This window comes from Dermacentor andersoni, chromosome 3 (genome assembly GCF_023375885.2).
Source record: "Dermacentor andersoni chromosome 3, qqDerAnde1_hic_scaffold, whole genome shotgun sequence".
In the NCBI taxonomy this organism is placed as follows: Eukaryota; Metazoa; Arthropoda; class Arachnida; order Ixodida; family Ixodidae; genus Dermacentor; species Dermacentor andersoni.
The window spans coordinates 136,817,828-136,825,223 of record NC_092816.1 but is presented as its reverse complement, the minus strand read 5'-3'; the positions used below and the strand labels follow the sequence as shown (position 1 = coordinate 136,825,223).

The following is a 7,396-nucleotide window of genomic DNA, read 5'->3' as shown; positions in this document are numbered from 1 at the left end:
AGCGAATGGCTTTAGACTGCTCAACCTTCGGGATCAGCCTATGAAGGAGGCTACGAATGCACACACGGTGGCATGCGCTATACGGGAAGGTGGGGGTAGCTCACAAAGAAAAACATCGTCTATAAGAAAAGCACGATAAAGTATAATTATGATATGCACAGGGGGACAATGCTGATGCTATCGTCGTAAATCGGTAAGAGCTTGTCGACAAAACCAACGGCACGAAAAATGAAAATGAATATTACAGCTCACCTGTCCCCGCTAGTTACAAGGAGGGTCGAATCGTTCCTTATTTCTTATTTTTTGTGGTGGCAAACTCTGACCAATTCTCACGAGCTTCTGCGTACGTGCCATTGGCGTTTGGTAAAATGTGAGAAAAATGCCAGAGCTGACCGGTGATAGCAGTTCATTTGGCCCCGGGGACGTTCCTCTGCTGCTTTGCACTTTATACAAGCTGCTAACACCTAAGTCAAGCTAAATCTGGCGTCGCACTCACTGTAGTGGCTATTACAAAGAAAGCAGTCACGTGCTACGCAGTGACGATAAATTGTAATTATGTTGTGCAACTTTTATTGGCTTTACTTTTAAATAAGCGAGGCTATTTGGCCACACTTGTACAAAGCTTTTGTTAAGCTCCTATAGCGCCCGTTAGCATGAATGGGAAACTTACCCAGTGCAGTGACAAGCACTGCTGTGAGGATGAGAAACAGGGAGCCCCAAATCATGTTCAATCCAGGGCCTTTCTGCGTATGCTGATTGGCAGCAGGAGAGAAAAAAATATGTTAACACGCTTGGCGTACAGTAATGTGTTTGCGGCAGCGTGAATAAACGAAAAAGCTGGTGCCATGGCGAAAATGTGCTTGGAGTGTGCGTGTTATTGTTATAGCAATAAACGAAGAGGTCGTGGTGAGGTAAGGGCACCACCCTCTCAACGGAAGAAGTGTCACTCTCTTCACACTCATGACGGTGTGGTAAAGATTAGATAAAATTAGCCGCAAGAACTCTACGGCCAGCGGATTTCAACTGCGCGGTTCTCAGAGGGAGCTAGTTTGTTCTCCAGTGAAGCAACCTGAAAATTGGTTGGTTACTGCTGCTGCCCCGTTGGGCCATGTTTTCTAGAAAAGGAATAAAATAGTGCGTTGGAAGGAACATAAACATACTAATCAAAAGCATTTTCAAGACTGATGAGAGATAACAAAGCCTGCGCTCACGGTTACCATGACACCAACACTGTCGCACAACCCAAGCACTGAAATGTCACGCTTAGCGCACAACTTCGCGCTATATGGCTCACTAACAGCGTGTACATAAGTGAAAAGCACTCGTACATACTGTGGTCGCCAGGTATTCCGGTCTACCGGAGGAACGATGCGCCGTTCATATGACGCACAGTCATCGTCGGTTTCTAGAGTCAGCTTTCTATGACTGTGCATTAGGCTCTCTCACGCACACAGAAAGCTTTCCGTTGCTTGTCCACTTGGTATTTTCACAATAAAGGCATGGTGAAAACAGTGTACTGTCCGCCAAAAAAAGTAAAAGGACCACGGCTTAGATGACCGGAGCGGCTGCCGGGCCACACCGGGGCGCTGCTATCTCGCCCCGCGCACTGACGGCGAGAGTACCCCGACTGACGCCAGACTTCGCCCTCACTTTCACGCGGAGCCTTGTCACGCTTGATGAATTTCTGGTGCGCCGTTCGGTTGCTCTGGTGCTGACGGTTGCGACGAAGGGGACCGTGCATTGCCGGTAGTCTAGCACATGGCGTTGCCGCACAGTAGCGGATGGCAACCGGGCATCAAACCGTGGCACTGAGGAGGAACGAAGACCCATTCTGATTGTTGTTTTGCTTATATACACCTTATCTTTCATATTAGTGCATGTCACTGGCGTTCACCATTTGCGTCCTTCCCACGATGCATGATCTGCGACACTGCTGATCACTCTGTATCCGTATTTGAGTATTCCGTCTTTCCGTACCCGCAGGGCAGCAGCCCCGTAGTGCCGTAGTTGCGTAGGTGCGTGCAGTTGTAGGCTGAACGCGTGCGCTATCATGCTTGTGTTTTTTACCACTTTTTCGGATGCCTCTTCATGCACTCTCAAGTAGCGAAGGCCTCCAAGTTACGAAACGATAAGCTGACGTACCGGGATCCTTATGGGTGCTAGAAGAAAATTGTAGATTCTTTTTCTTTTGTGAACCGTGCCTTCGAGATTTGAAGGAAGCATTGCCGGACCACATCAAATAGAAGGAAACGAGCAGCAAGGTTGGCGCTTTTATTCAAGCAACAGTTTTCGATGATTTATTCTACTTGAGGCTAATAATAAGCTAACACATGGCTGGCTTATCAGAAATGAATGCATGCCAGAAACGTGTGCTTATTAGATGCCTATCCTTGGACCACTTCTCATCTTCATCAGACTTACAACCATCGTGAATGTTACAGATTTCATATTTGTGAGAGGATCCCTAAACGCTCTACTGTAAACGAAAGCTTGTCCCCTAGATGCTCCCCAAACGCTGGACGGTGAACGAGACTACGTGACGGATGTGCAACCAACATTGAGTTGAGCTGTAGAATTTTCTTTCAAGTGGTTTCTCATTTTTGCACGCGGAATTATGCAGATTTCTATTCACACTAATAAGTGATACACTCTTAGCGACGTCTCCAGAGTGTACTGGTTGCTGCCGTAGCTGTTCTGTTGCACACGCAGCCGAGAAAACATGATCATATTGCATACGTTATTTGCAATCTATCCATTCACTATGAAAGTGAAAGGGTACTTTATAGACTCAACGCACTTTATTTGATATGTTCACTGTTTTCACTATTTCGTGTTTATTAGGAAAGGCTCGAGAAATCAGAGTAACGGAGGAGAAACCTTCGTTGCCGAGAGGAACGAGTCCATTTGCATATTTGACTGACTATATATATTTATATATATATTTGGCTACAATAATGAGAGGAGTGAGAATAACTGCGTAGATGAGTGCGAGAAAAACATGTTAGAAATGTGCACTTGCCTAATGCTAGCCGACAAATAAAGTCCCACAGAACTAAAGAGTCCTACGCCGCGGTAAATATTGCTTGTGAGTGTTGAGCCAGTTGGCGTCGATGTACGGGCGGCGAATCGGTAGATCCCACTTCACGATGACGGCAGCAGCGAGCGTGGAACGTGCGGACGGGTCATAGACGGTCGAAGAGAGAACGGCAGGGTAGGCCCGGTGCAGTCTGGCCCCGGATAACCAACAAAATGCGCAGATCTGCAACTCGTCACGGCACAGGTAAAGCGGACCGTGGTCTGTAGAGGAAGCACCAGGCACGTTGAGTAGCCAGGTAGAAGGTGGACTTTGGGACCAGAACCCGACGAGCTCTCGCGGCCTGCCACTATTCGTTTAGGTGCCGCTGATGCCGCTGATTATGATGACCATGACGTGGGCAGATGTCAATGCTGCATACTCGCGGGGATTGAAAAAGATTCGGGCAGATTTTACGTATGTGCTAAGGGAATAAATTTGTATCATTGGTGCTTCTCCGCGAGCTTCTCTCAGCACTTTTTCCTTTTCCTCGTTCTTCGCGTGTAATTTGGCTATTGGCCGAACATGTTCGTTTTTATTTCCGGTTTTCTACTTTTTATTTATCTCCCGTCCGCCAGACGCCAGCAGCATTGTCTCTGTGCCTTCTTCCTCGCCTTCGCATAATTTCGCCGACGCACCGCACAGCACCTCGCAGACCACGCACCACGTGATCAAATCGCGCACAACGTGACAGTATTGTACAATTTCATAGTAAAATATTTTTGCGCGCACAACTGACAAGGGCACAGTGAAGGGGGACACACGAGCGCTTACTCAGAACTATTTTATTTTCGGAAAGATATAGAACATATACACCCCAGATATCAGCGCTGAGCATGTCCAATAAGAGTGGTCAGTAAAACAGAAACAGATTAAAAACAGATTAAGAAGGTTCAAGCAGTATTTAAAAAAAAGCGAATTCATATTCAGTGATTACAACCGTTGGTTGGCTTATGCATCTTTCAGCGCACTTTTTGATATGAAATGCTTCTGTGATTTCACGTGTTGGTTTATGTTTATCTGAAAACAAAATGTCAGTGTTAAAAAATACCGGATCACAATGATATAGATTGCAGTGGTTCGACAAGTGCGAATGATTTTCTTTACCAAGAGAACGTTCATGTTCTTTTAGACGGGTGTTTATGCACCGACCGGTTTGTCCTATGTACATGTTGCCACAGGTCAATGGAAGCCGGTACACAACACCTATTCTGCATTTTGTGAATTTTTGATCGTCTTTTAGACCGCAGCTGCATTATTTTACCCTATTGTCTAATTTATTGGAAATAGCTTGGCACAGTTTTTGCACCTTGTTAGGAGCGCTGAAAACCACTTCAACGCCATACCGGCTGGCAACACTCTTTAGCCCATGGGAAAAATAATGTACGTAAGGTACAACTGCAAGGCGTTTTTTGTTCGTGCTAAGCCTGTTCCTTGAATCTGTGGGTTGTACACCCTTTACTATATTTATTACCTTTTCGGCCACTCTGACGGTAATGTGTTCGGGGAATCCCACCGTAAGCGCTCGTGTGTCCCCCTTCCCTGTGTCCTTGTCAATTGTGCGCGCAAAAATATTTTACTATGAATTCGTACCAACTCGCCCAACTATCAGTTCTGCTGCAGTATTGTACAAAGCGCAATCAGGGTAATTTCGCGTGCAAGGGCGAACCCTGCAATTTGCGGGAACCTTACTGACAAATCTCCTTGTTTCTTTTTATTAAATATAAAATTATCCTTTGATTTGTTATTCTGTTTTTTTGTTGTAAAGTGTGCGTTGGCAAAACGAATGCTCGTTTGTTTAAACCTTTTTGCATGTTCCAGGCCAGTAGAGCACGTGTCAAGCCATTGTTTTTATGTGTAAATCACCAGCAGATTGAAGCAAGGTTTTCTTTGCCTGCAAGAGTGTTGAATTGCCCGTGGCTGAATTTGTTGGTGAACTTGTGTTGGGTCTTCATTATTTAGCGTATATGCATTACTAGAACATGGTCCGAGTTCATCAAAACGTGCAAATCATTTAATATATGTGCTTGATTTTTAGTCAGGTGATATTTAAATTGATTTAGCTGACAACTATACGTTCTTTTCAGCATTCCAAGAGCTTTTTGCAGGGTTTGTGAGCTTGATGCAGCTGCACCCTTCCTTGTAAAATAATAGTCAGTAAAATCTCAATTGAGACATTGGAAATACAGGAATGTCCCATTTTATATGCGTGAGTGAAACAACTTTATTTGGTCCACTATAGACGTAAGCAAACTCCACGTCACCTGGCTAGGCCCACTCGGGGACCATGAAAGTTTTACGTAACTGAAGGTGGCCTTTTGAGCCTTTAACTCTTGTACAATGCCCTGGATAGCCTGGAATAAGTACTGCCACGTATGTAGGCATAATCGTGATTGGTGAAGCAACCTTTCAGATGCTGTTATATTTTACAACTAAGAGCGAAACTGCATCAAATAGCTGCAACATAGAAAAATCAGCACCACTGTAGTTACTCAAACAAGTTGCAATAGAGTAAAAAATTTCTCGGCACTCACTCTATAACCAGCTGTAATACAGTAAAATTAGCAGAACTCCAGTTATTCTCTTTCCACAGAGTAAAGCTGAAGTACTCTTGTGCTACTACCTCCTCTGAAAGAGGCAGTGTTGGGAGTACCTAGAGTACATGTACACTAAGAAAAGCGTAGAATTTTGTCAAGTAGCTGCTCCACTGATACAGCAACCTTTACAACTTGAATACCCCTTTTGTTTTTAAAGTGCAGATAGAGAAGGTGTCAGTAGCCAATAGAAATAGCCATTGCCTAATGCGAAAATGCGTAAGCATTTACACGCCAACAAAAACGAGCAGCAGTGTGATACGCACACAACAAAGTATGGAGAAAGATCGCACAGCCCAGGGAACCCCTGGCAATGGAATCTTCTATTCCATCTAGAAGTGATCTTGTATAGCTAGATACACAAACTAATGAGGTGCCTCTCAAATATCTAGGGAATATTGAATGGAACGTCATCACCAAAAGAGCCAGCAGAAGCAGTGAGTAATTGTCACTGCGCTATTTTTCTCGTGTTATTGCCAAGGTCTGGCTTGAGATTCCTTGAAATCCGCGATGTATAAGCAACGTAACTTCAACGGGCAGTTAAGCTATATATCAACTATATATTGCTGATGTTTAAGCATACACTACCGAATGCCAATTTTTATATGCAGTACAGAACCACGTATAAAAAGGAAAGCTATTGAAGCATAAGAAACATATATTTGTAATTGCTCACGATGAATGCGCACTTTTCATTACAGTATATTGGCAGAACGTTCAAAAGAAATACACTTCACTTGCAGCAATTGCTTGCCGTGTTTAAACGCACAAATTTATGATCCATGGAGCAGAAATTGATGATTGCAGTGTTTTAATCGCGAAATTAGAAGAAAAGGCTGCAAAATTTGAGATAACTCTTTTGCATGAATGATGGTTACGTTGGTGTTTAAAGTCCAAATGCAAAAGGAAGTGCTACGTCATTGATTCGATTATGTTTTTCAGTGAACCTGAGTGTTGCAAAAGGGAAACTGCACGAGCCCGATGCAACGACGCGGGCGGCATGATTGAGGAGTTTGACGACATCTAGAAATGCATAAAACAGAAAACGCATACCTTTACGTCACAGGAATGTATAGATCGAAGCATGCTTGAAAGAACTAAATGCCTCGTTTGTTCTTGAAAAGCCTATCCAATAACTCGAGCGGCATGCTTCTGGGGCAACAAGTGATCGTGAAAACTTACCTTCTCCTACTAGTACTGAGAGCCGGGGGATGTCGCGGGAAAGAATTGATGGTACTTACACTGTTATCCAACAATATGTGTGCGGACGATGTATGTTAGTCAGGGAGAAAAAGATATCTCGCCTAGTTTCTTCATCGGCAGTTGTGTTCCTGCGCAAAATGCAGGACAGCTGCTCACTTCTTCTAGTGCTACACCAAGGTGAAACCTTGTGTCAGATAATGCCAGATAATGACGAAAATAAAGTGGGCTCGAAAAATCGCGCTGCGAATAGGTTTCTGTTCCTACAGGGCTGCAGCTGGTGCCGGAGGAGAGTGAGAGAAGGGACGCACAGGATGTGCGAGAGTTATAAAACAAAGACAAAAGAAAATATGCGCATCATGCTTGACGTGCAGGTGACCGGATGGCTTTGTCGCTACGTCTGTTGCCTTAGTGTATGGCGCACAGCCTGCCACAAAATGAAGTATAAAATGAGCAATAAGGCTATACACAAGCTGCAGCCTGCACCTGCGATACATGTAGAATAAATCCCCATACGGAGTTCGCCTGC

At 44.4% G+C, this 7,396-nt stretch overlaps 1 long non-coding RNA gene across 2 annotated transcripts in view; it reads right to left on the bottom strand.

Moving 5' to 3' along the window:
• The window catches only part of LOC126525184 (uncharacterized), a 15,824-nt gene extending 8,756 nt beyond the window's left edge, over positions 1–7,068 (bottom strand). Inside the window, exons 1-2 of one of the 2 annotated variants that reach the window (XR_007598147.3) lie at positions 6,909–7,068; positions 671–752 (exon numbers count right to left, since the gene is read on the bottom strand). This is a non-coding gene — a long non-coding RNA (uncharacterized lncRNA). Of the gene's footprint in view, positions 1–670; positions 3,747–6,908 lie in introns of those variants that run through there. The other variant, XR_008611103.2, reaches the window with a different exon arrangement.
• Between the last annotated feature and the right edge of the window lie 328 nt (positions 7,069–7,396).